Consider the following 14,318-nt stretch of genomic DNA (forward strand, 5'->3'; position numbering starts at 1 on the left):
CTGCCTTTTCCTTGGGGAATCAAGGTAGATTACAGCAAAGTTATAGCAATAAAATATCATAAGAATAAAATTCACAAGTAAAAATAACCCCATGTCCCTCCCCTCCCCCCAAACATAAAAACATAAACCAGAAAACAATAAAATAGAGATTAAACAACAGATGAATTAAACTTAATTAAATTAGGAATTTTATTTATGAGATTAGTTAAAAGTTTCAGAAGATTTGAGATTGAATGGCACCCAAAGTTGTGGTATAGGGAGAAAAATAGAGGATCCTTATCCCCTCATCAAACTACCAGTCCCAGGATGAAGCCATGCCAGTTAAAGTGGTATCCCACTGGTGCAGCGGCTGAGTGTGTACCCCCCTGGTTTCTTGTGGATGATGAAGGCCCAAACACTCCTAATAACTTTGAAATATGTGAATTTTTAAACAGAGAAATGATTCCTTCCTACCCAGGGTCACACAGTATATATATACCCAACTCTCATTTCATGCCAGCATTCTCTGAAGATGTCAGCCACTGATGCCGCCGAAACGTCAGGAATAAACTCTTCTAGAACATGGCCACATAGACCATTGGAAATTTGCTATGACAATACTGTGGTACAGGACTGATTACAGTGAGCACGCAACTTTCTTGTTGCAACAGGGTCACTGGCTTCATCTGTTTCTGTGCAAAACATGAAAATGCTGGTTTATGACCAATACATTCTTATTTGGCTTGGGTTCATGTTAATCCATATCCCCCATCTAACTTTGTGTAGGCTTTGTGGAGATATGAGAGTAGGTCAAAGGAGCCAGCCTGGCATAATGGTTTGAGTGTTTTACTATGACTATGACTCTGGAGATCAGGGTCCGATTCACAACTCGGCCATGAAACCCGCTGGGTGACTGTGGGTAAGTCACACCCTCTCAGCCTCAGAGGATGGTGATGACAAACCCCCTCTGAAGAAAGCTGCCAAGGAAATCCCATGATAGGTTTGCATTAGGGTTGCCATAAGGCAGAAACAACTTGAAGGCGCACAACATACACACACGTAGAGACAGAAACTCTTTGAACATACTGGGACTGACCCAAAATATTCTGGAATTAACAAAAATTAACAAAGTATGGATCTCCAAAATAAAATTGGGAAGAACGGGAAGAAAATCTGGGACTTTCTGGCCTTTTTAGTCTGTCTGGATGCACCCGTCACCTATAGCACATCGTCATGGATCATGTGTTGCTCTGCTTTAATTACCCGAGTTAACATTGACTTTACAGAGTTTCTATTGGCATCTCCAAAGATGTCCCATTGACTTTGCTGCTAATGCTGCCTTGGCATCCAATTTATCAACCTTGGTGCTGCTTCTACCTGTGAACTCCCTTTCTCTCTTGCTATCAAATCTCTTCACACAACGGTGGAGGAGGAAGGGGGAGAAGGAACCCACTGCTCTTGAAAGATCCCTCTTTAAAAGCATCATTATCCCACTATTGTTACAGACTGCTAGAAAGTGGAATTGAGGCATGAAGTAGATTTGTGCCCAAGATAATAGCCTTTATTAGACAAGCGATTGAGGATAAAACAAAAAGCAACAGCAGAGAATCGGGAGGGGAGACACTAAAAATCTATCACAGACACAAGGAGAAATGACGTTAATAGCCGGCGTTCCTTTCCAGTGGTTAGAAACCTTCGGCTGCCCCCTTTAACTATGCCAGGATAAATGGGATTAATTTATTGATCGACCAAAGTGAAATCACCTAGATAAAGAAGTCAGATTGGCTTCGGCGTTTTCCGTCTCTGGAACCAAGGGTTGTCAGGTTTTGTTTTCTGTTAGAGAACAGGAAAGCCAAAAATGGCACCAGTAAATAATCACATCTTAAGCTTCGACTGGGGAAAATCCACTGAGTTTGAAGAGGCTTCCAAAATGCCCTTCATGCCAATCTCTCCTTGAATTTTGGAGTTTGGAGGGGCTGAGATTATAGATTTGGGAGGAGGAGTAACCAACGCATGCATAGAGTTGTGGAAGGAGAACCAGCATGACATAGTGGTTTGAGTGTTGGACTACAACTCTGGAGACCAGGGTTTGATTCCCAGAATAGCCATGAAACCCACTAGGTAACCTTGGGTAAGTAATATTTTCAAAACCTCAGGAAAGACAATAGCAAAACTCCTCTGAATAAATCTTGTCAAGAAAACCCCATGATAGGTTTGCCTTAGGGTCACCATAAGTTGGAAACGACTTGAAGGCACCCAACAATGACAACAAGAACAACACGTTATGCAATGGTTGTGCAACATCAACTGGGACCTTTCATACTACCCAGTTATAGAAGTTTGAGAACACTTACTATTTCTAACAGTTCCATAGTGTAAAGAGGGATGTAAGGATTTATAGTCTGGCTGCCTCTCTTAAGTACCACGCTCTAAGTATATCACCCAACTACAAATTCCAGGATTCCTTAGGAGAAACCCATGAAAATTAAAGTGATGTGCAATAGCTACAACTGGGTAATGCAGACACACCTGAAGAATCAGGAGTTACCACTTTACTGTACAATTCTACATGTATCTCCTACCTGTAAGTCCCATGCCGTTTAGTGGGTAAGTTGTAGCTGCAGATGGGATTGCAGCGTTCGTTTGAGCGAGATTTCCTTGTCAAATTAATTGGTAGTGAGAGGTTTGCCAGCAAGTTCTTGACTCAAAATGTTGGGTGTGATTTTCACTGGAGACTCAGCCAAGCCACTCTGTAAAAGAAAGTTTCTTTCTCCAGTTGGGTTGACAAACAGATTTGGACGCAAGTAGGAGGAAGCCCTTGGTTGTTGCCAACTGCTAGGACGACTGCTTGTTAGTGCTTCTGCAGATCAGAACAGTCTAGGGCAGTGAGAGCCAAATGTGGATTGCTGTTAATTAGATTGAACTTAGTCTTGGGAAGCCTTCCTGCGAACAATCCTAAGCAGTTTCTCAGGTCTGATGCTTCTAACTGGGAACCGAGACCTTGTTAATTGTACTGGGGAGCACAGATGGTTCCTCCTCTTTTGCTTCCACTTTACTGTTCTGTTCATTCTCAGGCTGCAAAGATGTGGTGTGCATGTGTACCTTCACCTGATGACTTATAGTGCCCCTGTCCGCCCTGCCTTGCCCAAATTGTACACAGACAGGCCAAGGAAGTAATACATTTGAGTAGAAAAGAACCAAAAAGGTTGATGAGATATCCTTTGACCCAAGCAGGCCTTTACGTTGAGTGCAATGCCAAGGGAAGGACTATAACACAAGAGAAGACCACCTCCCTTGCCAACACACACACACACGCACACACACACACGCACACACATTCATCCTTCCATATTGGCGGATTATTCCGGGATTTGATTAATATGTTCTCTCTAGGAATATCTAGGTCCTCCAATGCAACCCTATGGCCAACTTTAACTAAAAGTTGCATAGGAAGACCTATTGAGAATACTCTTCTAGGCCTTTGTAGCTCCTCCAATGCGGTTCTATGGCCAGTGTCTGTCCAACGCTGACCACAGAGTTGCACTGGAGGACCTAGAGATTCCTAGAGAGGTGTCCTTTCAGGTAAAAACATTGTGTTTTTTGTTATTTGTAGTTTTTCCATATTCACAGGGGTCTTGTGCCCCTAACCCTAGTGAATATGGAGGGACACACACACACTATCTGGGTTTCAAAACCACACATGGACTTTCAAACACTTCCAGTTTGTAATGGCTTCTGAGTTAGTGGAGGGTCTCAATGATGGAAAATGGCCTTTGGAGTCAATACCATTGCCCACCTCTGAGAGGAACAGTTCAGGAAGCACTGATGATGGAGAAGACCTCCAAGAGCATGGACAGCCAGTGTCAATCAGAGAAGAAAATCCTTGGTTCGAGGGACAAATAATGGGACTGATGATGAGGCAGGCCCCGATGTTCACTGAGAAAGATAGTGAGAATAAGTGAAAGGGAAAGGTTAAGTGAAACCAAAGTGGATGAGATGGTTGCTTAGCAAACCTTTAACCCACCTTCCATGTTGCATGGATGCTGACAGTTCCTTGTCACTGCCAAAACTGTTTAAGAGAGGGCCTCACCCATCCACTTTCATCAGCCAGCCCTCCTGCAAGATGTAAATATTTAATGCCCCCAGCTCCTTCTGATACCTTAAATTGCTGCTTTTAAAGGCATTTCTTTCCCTTGCTATTACTCGCTTCCCCCATTAACAATAAATAAATAAATAACATGTGCACAGCACAGAGGCATTCATTCTGTCTCCTTGCTTCTCAGCTTTCCCCCAAATTGTAATTGCTTTGGAACTGCCAGCTAGTTGGTAAAAAGCAATTTTCCTTGCATTATGGGGAAAATCTATCCCATCATATTATTTGCTGTAACCTTTTAGTATTTGGGGAAGGGAGAGAAGGGACGGCAGCCACAGTTCTGTTGCACACTTCAGATGTTCTTATTTTTCCTGACCGCCATCAGTTTGCAAACACAAGATAATATAAGCAATGCCAAGCAGATGAAGTTTGTCATTGTCTGGACTGAAGCGTCTACTATATTCAGCTGAGCTCAAAAAGTTTTCGGATGGCTTTTGATAACACCAAAGAGGGACCATAAACTTTCCATATCGTAAACCTAATAGGGATGCTTATTGGTGAGGACGTGTTGAGCCTGAAATGGTTGATCAGCATTGCATTTAAATGGAACATGTGGCCGTGTTTATTTGTTTGTGCAGTAGTGGCTTCAGCATTTCCCAAAAAGAGATCTTTCTAGGTCAGTCCCAAGGTCTATCTAGTCCAGCACAATGTACCTACTGTGGTCAACCAGATGGAAATCCTACATGCCACAAGCAGGAAATGCGCATGAAAGTCCCCTACCATATCTGCTCCCTGGGAATTGCTACTATGAAGCATAGTACCTCTAATGTTAGGATAATATAAGACTTCTGCTGGTGATTTATGTGCACATAATTCAGAGTTATGCACATCTATGTCTTACTTTGGATGGTTCTCAAGGGTATATTCACTAAAGTCTTATTAAGAGTGTGGTATCTAGACTGAAGGAAGTAATAGTGTAGCTCTATTCTGCTATGGTCAGATCTCACCTGGAATATTGTGTACATTACTGAACACCACAATTCAAGAAGGATATTGACAAACTGGAATGTGTCCTGAGAAGGGTGACCAAAATGGTGAAGGGTCTGGAAACCATGCCTTATGAGGAGACTTAGGGAGCTGAGTATGTTTAGCCTGGGGAGAAGAAGGTTAAGAGGTGATATGATAGCCCTGTTTAAATACTTGAAGGGATATCACATTGCAGATGGAGCAAGCTTGTTTTCTGCTTCTGCAGAGACTAGGACACGGAGCAATGGATTGAAGCTACAGGAAAAGAGATTCCACCTAAACATTAGGAAGATTGTCCTGAGGATAAAAATTGTTTGAGATTGGAATTTGCTCCCTTGGTATGTGATGGAGTCTCCTTCTTTTGAGATTTTTAAACAGAGGCTGGATGAGGTTGGGAGTGTTGGGAAGTTGACCTGATAGCCTCTCCCAAATCTTAAGATTCTATCATCCCAAACCTTCCTTTAGACTGGTGTGATGCCCCATGGGGCAGTGCTACAGTTCTTTCTTGAGGAGGGAAAGAGGAAGGATAAAGGAAAGAGATCATTTAAGAGGGAGTAATCTCAGCTGAAATTCTCCAACCAAAGGAACCTGATTTTTTCCTCCTTCCTGAAGAACTGCCACTGAGATGAGCCACATTCCTCACTGCTTGCATCCTTCATAGAGATGCAATTCTTTGCTAATTTTGTTCTCGAAGAAAGCAAACAGCAATTGGCCCAATTTTCTTTCTGCTGCAAGAAAAACTGTGCAAAGTCTGTTCTCTGTCTGAGACCCATTCTGTGCCAGATTCACATGTGCTTAACATCTAAAACCTTGAACTGAACAAAAATGCCCAATCACTCTGTAAGGGTACTTAAGCATGGAACACCAACAGATTTCACGCATTACGTAAGGAGGTACTAAATGTTTCTTTACGTAAAGTCAGAAAAAGTACTCATACTAGTCTCACTCCTAGCATAGGTTGCTTAGAGGATTTGAGTGCTTGCTCTAAAATCCATTTGGGATCAGATTTTTTTGGCTAACAAGCCAACATAGAGATAGTTCCAGTTGAGCAAAACACTTTAGGCAGAATGTGTTGCCAGATAACTTTGCTCAAATTGGATCTGGGGCTTCGTTGTTTCTCCACTAATTGGATTAGGGCCAAGCACCACAAAGAGCCTCTTCCATTGCCATGTGGCCACCTGATTAATGCATTAAAATGTGCTTTCTGTTCTCAGGATATGCTTAGGCTTTCGAAAGCTTTAATGATGGAAAATAAATTGGAGTTTGAGTGAAATATTCTCTAGCTGCTCTCTGTGGAGCTTTCCTTTCTGTGTTCTTCTCAGCCATGGTGAAAGCTGCTGCTGTTGGTCTGGAATACAAATGAGAACCCACCTAGCATTTTTCTTAATCTATACTGATGCCTTCCTCTGGCTGTATGACTCTGACCCAAAGAAAAACTGTTTTCAATGAGACGTCCGCACAGACGAAAAGTAATAAAACATTAAACAAAATGTTTTGGAGATGGAGTCTGAGTAGATGAGGTAATGTGGAAGATCTTCTCTTTTCGACAAGAGCTGTCTCTGTGTGGCACAGCACATGCACTGCATGCTAATGGTCTCAAGTTCAACCCCTGGCATCTCCAGGAAGAGAAACCGCTCCTCTGAAACTCTGGGTGGCTGCTGCTATGGCGCATATACAACACTCAGCCTTGGCTAGTGGCTTCCAAGTCAGCAGAGTGGCAAACCCTCTAGAGGTTTAAATTGCTTAATTTTAATTTACATTATGGGATCCAATAAGGACCACAGCTCAAACCTGGCTGGGGAAAATGGCTAAGCATCTCCTAATCCGGCACTACCCCAGTCATGGCTTACTAGGCAGCAGTCACTGCAAACAAAGGAGGTCATTTCTCCTGTTAGTTGAGATGCTACCGATTTATATTTCTGTCTGTCTTTCATCAGCAAATTCTGGGGTGACAATCAGAAACAGGATTCCTGTTGCAATCCCTCCTCACATTGGAGATCACTGAGAATAAAGGGTGGAAATGTCCATCTGGGCACATTTCAATTGACAGTAGAAGAGACCTCTGTTGCTCACAGTGACTGCTGTCTGTTAAGAGAGAATTGGGGGACTTTTGTGATCCCTATATATTCCCTACCCTTTTGTTGCAATATTGAACATGAATCATTTACTGATGTGTAACTTTAAGTTACACATTTCTAACTATGATAACAAATTCCAACCAACATCTGCTGAAATTGGTGTTTGATACCCCAGTGTTGCCAAATCCTTGCCAGAAAGAAGATTTGTCTCTGGATACATGAGAACCTTGTGATACTATCAGCTACTTTATTGGTTTTAATATTTGGGACTACAGTATTCTATTTCTCTTGAAATTAGAGTGCCTGAAAAGTGTTTTGCTGGTGGAGCAGTCCTCCAAACAACACATCCATAGGTGATAAAGATTTTTATTCAGTGTGTATGAACTTACAGGGACCCTACAGTTGGACATGACTTGACAACTTTGTCAAAGGAGAAACCATTACCTTCATGCATGAGCATTGGCAAAACATTTTTTCTTCTTCATTTCTCTCTTGCAATAGAAGCAATGGAGAGACCACAATGCACCCACCATGCTATTTTTATTTTCTATTTTTTTATTTGTTTGTTTTCCTGTTTTGCATTGTCTCTATGGTAACTATGAAAAAGTTCTTGCGAGAAGGAGCTGGTCACAAAGCCACTTAAATGTGAATTGCAAAGATCTCTGTACATACTCAATCACATGAGAAGTGGGATGGATAAAAAGAATACAATGGAACAGGGTGTTTTAATCTGTATTAGTTATTTGGAGAACACTCCAGGTTGGTTTTCGACATTTCTTTTTTAAATAAAAAAAAAAAATAGAGATTAAGATATAATAGCAGGAACGATTTCGTGGGTCTATGCTGAAAGCTGGTGGAAATAGCTACCATTTTTGTACGCATTTTGTACTTTTCTGATTGCTTACGGTAAAATGATACGGGAAAATATGGTAGGTAGAACTCAGTCACCTGAAGTGAACTTTCTTTGGTGAGTGGTTAGAATGCAGAAAGAACATACGACACTGCCCTATAAGGAATAGACTGCTAGTCCCTCTGGCTCACTATTGTAACTGGCAATTGTTCTCTAACGTTTCCAGCATAACCCTACCTAGAGACCTTTGGTGGTTTCCCATCCAAATAGCAGCCAGGCCTGCCCCTGTTTAGATTCTGAAATCAGACAAAGGCTGGCATCCTGTTAGTAATTATGATAGCATTAAATCCAGTTCATTGTAGTGTAACCGAGTTTGGGTCCATCTACCTCTGTAGAAACAATGCACTTTGAAACCACTTTGAGTGCTGTAGCTCCAGCTTGTAGCTTTATAAGGTCTTTAGCCTTCTTTGCCAATGAGTGCTGTTGCCTCGTAGATCTACAAATCCCAGGATTCTGGAGTCATACAGTTAAAGTGGCGCCAAACTGCATTGTTTCTTTGTGGTCATTGCATAGGTCAGAATTCTTTACCAGCCATGTACTGACTGAAATCCCTCCCCAAACCCAACTTGCACATAATGTGACCTCCCTCCAACCTGGCCATTTTCATGTCATTGATGAATGAAAGGATTACTGTGGATGCATCAAGTTATTTTCCTCTAGTTGGATACACTGCAAGGATGTCATCTGCAAGAAATTCCCAAGGACCCCAGAAGGTCCCCACAGATGCCTGTTGCAGTTTCTCTCCAGTTACAGGAAAACAGTTGAATGTATTTTTACTGACCCCCACACTCTCCAGTGAGACAGGTTGCGTGGGGCTATTTTGCTAAAAGGTGGATTTTGTGGAGTAACACTGGAAGGTGTAGTTATGAGATTGTCACTGCATGCCAGAAATACATCTCCTGATGCAGGAACTCAGTCGAGAATGAGATGTCTTCAGAATGGTTTGGTGGGGTGAAACTCCAGGTGGCTTCTTAATCTTGATTGATGGGAGGTTTCCTAGTCAGATTTAAGTGCATGTGATTTATGTGACATTCAGTGTGTGTAATAGCTATGACCTGTACAACTAGTCCACCCCATGAGAATGGTCTTTGTAAATCTTAACTATTGCACTGAAACATGGTAGATCAGAAGTAGGAAAAGATTTGTTGCACCATGCAAAATTGACATTCAGATTTGAGATCCAGTTTTGCAAGATGTCCCCCTTACAACCCCCCCCCCCCCCCCACACACACACTGGTGTTGCACTTCTTAACTGCAAGATCCATACGATGACTTGTATGGCTCTTCCTTCTCCATGGGGCTGAATTACCTCCAGAACACTTTTTAACAATATGTCAACACTCAGCCCTCATTTTTTCTCAGTCTGTGTTAGCAGACTGCATTGAAAGAGCTGAGCTCTGTGTTCGCATCTTCTCAACCTTAATGCAGAAAGAAGGAGGGAGAATAATAGGAAGATCATGTCATTGAAGCTTGGCTTCTGGGAAGAATGCTGTCTCTGATCTTTGACTTCCACTGAGGGGTGTGCGGCTCTTAACAAAGAAAAAACTTCTATGCATACTTAATAGGACAATTAAATGCAACAGCACTGTCTGCCAAGAGGGAGGCTCCAGAATCAAGAGCACTGGAGAATCTCAAAGCTAGACTTGGCAATTATCCGGCAGTGCTACTTTCAGTGCGGTGCAGGAAAAAAAGGACTAGCTATTATATCAACAATGGAAGTAGGGAAGGATTGAAATGATGGCCTGAATCCTGTGGAATAGTCCCAACTAGAGTAAACCCGAGAGTCAGCATGGTGCAGTGGTTTGACTATGACCCTGGAGACCAGGGTTCAAATCGCAGCTTGGTCATGGAAAACCACTCTCTCTATGTCTCAGAGGATGATAATGGCAACCCCTCTCTGAAAGAACTTTCCAAGTTTGCCTTAGGGTTGCCATGAGTCAGAAACAACTTGAAGGCTCACAAGAACAAGAACATCAACAGGGTAAACCCATTGAATCAGTTGTTGAATGGTAAGTCTTCCAACTTCAGGATTCTATGATTCTATCTGTATGAGTCATACAACCTTCATAAAACTGTAAATGACTCTGAGCTTTCCATATAGGATAGATCTGAAAGGCAGCTTTTAGTTTGCATGTCTGTTTCCAGATGTGGCGGTCTGGCTTTGTCTCTTAAAAGCACTCAGTTTGAAGGAGGTGACATTGGGAACAGCAGCTTGTAGACTAGAAAGAGCACCTCTTTGGCACCAGCCAAAGAAAGGGAGGGCGAAAGGGCGAGAGGCAAGATGTCTTGCAAGATGATTATAAATGGCCTCATTCTCACTCAAGAGGAACAGAAAGTCAGTGGCAGGATTTCAAATGGAGGAGGTTGAGGGAGCTCAGGGCTAAGCTAATCAGATCCATTAATACACTCCCAGCACATGTTACAAAGACATAACCAACGCAGTTGAGGCCCTCTTATCCAGGGACCAGCTTTGCTGTGCCCAGAGTACCAAGCCATAATCAAAATGCAATGCTTTCAATGGAGATGGACTTCAAACAATAAAAATCCTCGGAGCTTGCCAAGACACAACTATCAAAAACAGAAGAACTGTTGAACATATTCCTTGGTGGTTAATGGGCAGATAGAAGGGAATTTAGGGTACCTCCGGTAGATTATAGAATCATAGAATAATAGAGTTGGAAGAGCCATGCAGGAAATCTTAATCAAAGCATCCCTGAGAGATGGCCATCCATCCTCTGTTTAAAGACCTCCAAGACAGCTATGGGTCCCTCCTACTTGCTGCCTGTGCAGGATTTTTTGCCTCCCACAGTTGGTTCCTTGTACTGCTTGTCTTGTTCCCTCTATGACAGTTTGACTATTTTCTCCAGCCCTTTTGCCTTCTGGAATACTGTCACCCTCCCTCACATAACTCAGTTTAAAGCCCTCCTGATCAAATTTTTGAGACTATCGGAAAAAATGTTTTTGCCAACTGACATGAGATGCAACCTATCCCTTGCCAGAAGTCCTCCTTCATGGAACCTCAGACCATAATCCAAAAATCCAAATCATTCTTGATGGCACCATCTGCGGAGCCAGTTATTCATCTCTACTATTTTCTTCTCTCTTCCTGGACTATGCCCTTCAACTGGGATAAGAGATGAGACGACAACCTGTGCATCCGTCTCTTTCGACTTCCTACCCAAAGCCTCATAATCCCTTATGGTATTCTGAAGGCTGTGCTTTGCAGTATCATTGGTTCCCACATGAACCAAAAGAAAGGAAAGATCAGTCTCTTGGGAATGTCCACAATGGGAAAAGAAGGGAAACTCCAGAGGCAAAAGGAAAGTAATGTGTTGCTTTTGCAGCAAATAAGTTAGCCCTTTGAAATGGTGTATGCTTTCTCATTATGCTTTGCTAACACTGGCTGTTTAGTTCAGACAACAAATGTCTCTGGTAAGCATCAGTTGTTGCTGAATAAGGCTTTTCTGAGTTTTACTAGTGAAGCCTGATTTTCTGAAGTAGCGAGCTCATGGACTTAACAGTTGCTGAGATACAACAACCAGAGAGGATCGTGTTTCCATGTCCTGGTTGTGAGCTTCCCAGAGGGATCCTCATTGACTGGCCAGAGGTCTGCCAGATTAGGTAGATCCTTGATCTTTTCCAGCCTTCTCACATTCTCCTACCAGCTTCTTCAGCCTTTCAACTATATTGACAAGCAGAGCTCGATTTTGCAATGGTGACATGTCTAGGTTATATAAGTAGCAATAACAACGGCTGCATATCAATATTTCTGTCTGGCCCTGATCTCCTTACCTGGAGTGGTTTCTGAACCATTGTTTCACTCTTTATTTGCATGCTTTCCTGAAAACCATATTTGGCCAATGCATGTGCAGCACTGAAAGCACATGTTTAGAGGCTGGGAAAATCCATTTGCAAATATTTGCGCACCTGCAGCGTTGAACCGATGGATGCTGCTGGGCGGAATCCAAATGCAGAAAGCATTCAGGCAAAGGCGCCATGAATTGTTAGAGGCATAATGCACCTGTAGATGAACACCCGAAAGCAAGTACTGCATCTCTGCACTATCCTCAGGTATCAGACTCTGTTCTCTTGGTTCACTAGCTTGCTGTCTTCTGGAATTTTAGCATGTGGTGTACTTGGCTAAATTCCGTCTGAGCTAATAAAATTCCGTCTATATACAAGTGCCCACTGCTGAGCAACATTCTGGAGGCAAGGTGGGAAATGTGTTTCTTTCAGTAACTGTGACAACGTTCTCTTACTCCAAATATGAGACAGTGCTTTTCTACCCCCCCTCAACCTGTTTTATCATTTAATTAGTTAAAACTTCAGCCACTTGAGAACAGCATGAGGTGCAGGCATAGCCACCCGAGCAACACGGAAAACCACAGCAGGGTAATCTGCTTGCAGAAATTGGCTGCCTCCGTGATGAGTTTTGGCTCACTGGTTTCACTTTGTGGTAGCTGTAAGGCTTGAAAACAGGGAGAAACCATTCTATTTAATTTAGTTCTCACCGAGAACACAGAAATGTAAATGGACTGACTGGCATCCCTACATGACACAAGCTGGAATCCTGCTGGTGTCTTATGCTGCATCCGCACTGCAGAAATAAACCAGTCTGAAAGCACTTTAACTTCCATGGCTCAGTGCTATGGAATCCTGAGAGGTGTAGTTGGTTGTGGCACCAGAGCTCTCTGACAGAGAAGGCTAAATAGCTCACAGAACTACAGATCCCAGAATTTCGTAGCACAGAGCCGCAGCAGTTAAAGCAGTGCCAAATTGTATTAATTGCAGTGTAGATGCAGCCAAGGCTATCAGTTAGAGCTCTAGCATGAATTGCAATGAACCACTGTGACATGTTCAGTCTGCTAGCAGCCCTTGCCCATTATTGGCTAGTTTATATTACAGTCATAGCCTTTTTATTGCTTAATTGCTGCCGCTGTAAAGTTTTGCAAGAATTCTGTGTCAGCTTGGATTAAATGCCTATTTAGAAGTAGACTCTGGGCTTGTTGGATGCCATACTCTGCTTGGTGTTGCATTTATCTAAATAAACCAATTGCTTCAAAACATTACTAAATCTCTTTCCTTGAACCATAAAGGACAATTTCCCAACAATTTTCCCAACCATAAAGGACAATTTCTCCATGGACAATGTGCAACGTGCATCTCTTTTCCAACACTGGAAAGACCCATTTTTGTACATGTGATTTGTTGTTAATAATATTAAATCTACAGTGCCATGGCTCTTGCTTCTCCTAACATCTTTCTCAACAGACCCTTTAAAAAGCAACAACAGTAACATCTCTTCTTTTTCTCTCTCCAGTTTCCTGCATTGGGACATTATGAACAGTTCTGGGAGTTCAGCATCCCAATGAAATAGATTCCCCTTTTCAAGAACTGCATGCTTATAGTGGACCTTGTAATGGACATAGATCATTTGATTTAAACTTGTTCAACATCAAGTGAACAGAGAGCCTCTGGGAATCTCATTTCTGGAAGTCTCTGGAAACTCCAGCTTGTATCCTTGGATTCTGCAAAGGTAAGATGCATATTCCTTTCTTAAGTTTGTTTCAGAATGATGTATAACCCCCTTCTCCAAGCAGTTCATAGAAGTGCAGTCATACTTGTCAATTGTGTTTCTCTGTGTCTTGAGAGCCTGGCAGCTCTTCAGAAATAAAGCAGTATGTGGAGAGGTCTTGTAGCGCCTTTGAGACTAACTGAAAGAAGGAAGTTGGCAGCATGAGCTTTTGTAGACTTTAGACTACTTCCTCTGATGCTTTTGGTGGAGTGGAAGCCAGAGACAGACATATATATGCCATAGGTATGTGAGAATGTCAATTCAAGATTCAAAAGCCTTCAGGTATGGAAATGAAGTAGCAAGAAATAAAGCAGTTTGTTGCAACTTTTAATTTCCATGGCTCCAGTCTGTGGCATCCTGGAATGCTTAGTTTGGGGAGGTATTCCACCTGGTCTGTCCAAGAAGTCTGGTTCTTCACCCAACTACAAATTCCAAGATTTCACAATCATGGCACAGTCATGGCAGTTAAAATGGTGTCAAACTGCTTTACTTGTGCAGTGTGGATACACCCCGAGTCTCTCTCTCTTTCCCCCTAATTTTATTTGAATCTGAGTCTGAAGGGATGCTCCTGACCTGTCCCCAGATGCCAGGGGCAGTGAATCAATTTTCAGTTGGTGCTCCCCTTTCCCTGTGTTAATACAGCAGCCAAAATTAACA

At 42.5% G+C, this 14,318-nt stretch overlaps 1 protein-coding gene across 2 annotated transcripts in view; it reads left to right on the forward strand.

Moving 5' to 3' along the window:
* LINGO1 (leucine rich repeat and Ig domain containing 1) overlaps window positions 1-14,318 on the forward strand; it is a 504,164-nt gene that overhangs the window by 18,768 nt on the left and 471,078 nt on the right. For both annotated transcript variants that reach the window (XM_042477549.1, XM_042477550.1), the window contains exon 2: window positions 13,407-13,622. The gene's annotated coding sequence lies outside the window, so the exon portion shown is untranslated. The remainder of the gene's footprint in view (window positions 1-13,406; window positions 13,623-14,318) is intronic.

Source organism: Sceloporus undulatus, chromosome 6 (genome assembly GCF_019175285.1).
Source record: "Sceloporus undulatus isolate JIND9_A2432 ecotype Alabama chromosome 6, SceUnd_v1.1, whole genome shotgun sequence".
Taxonomy (NCBI): domain Eukaryota; kingdom Metazoa; phylum Chordata; class Lepidosauria; order Squamata; family Phrynosomatidae; genus Sceloporus; species Sceloporus undulatus.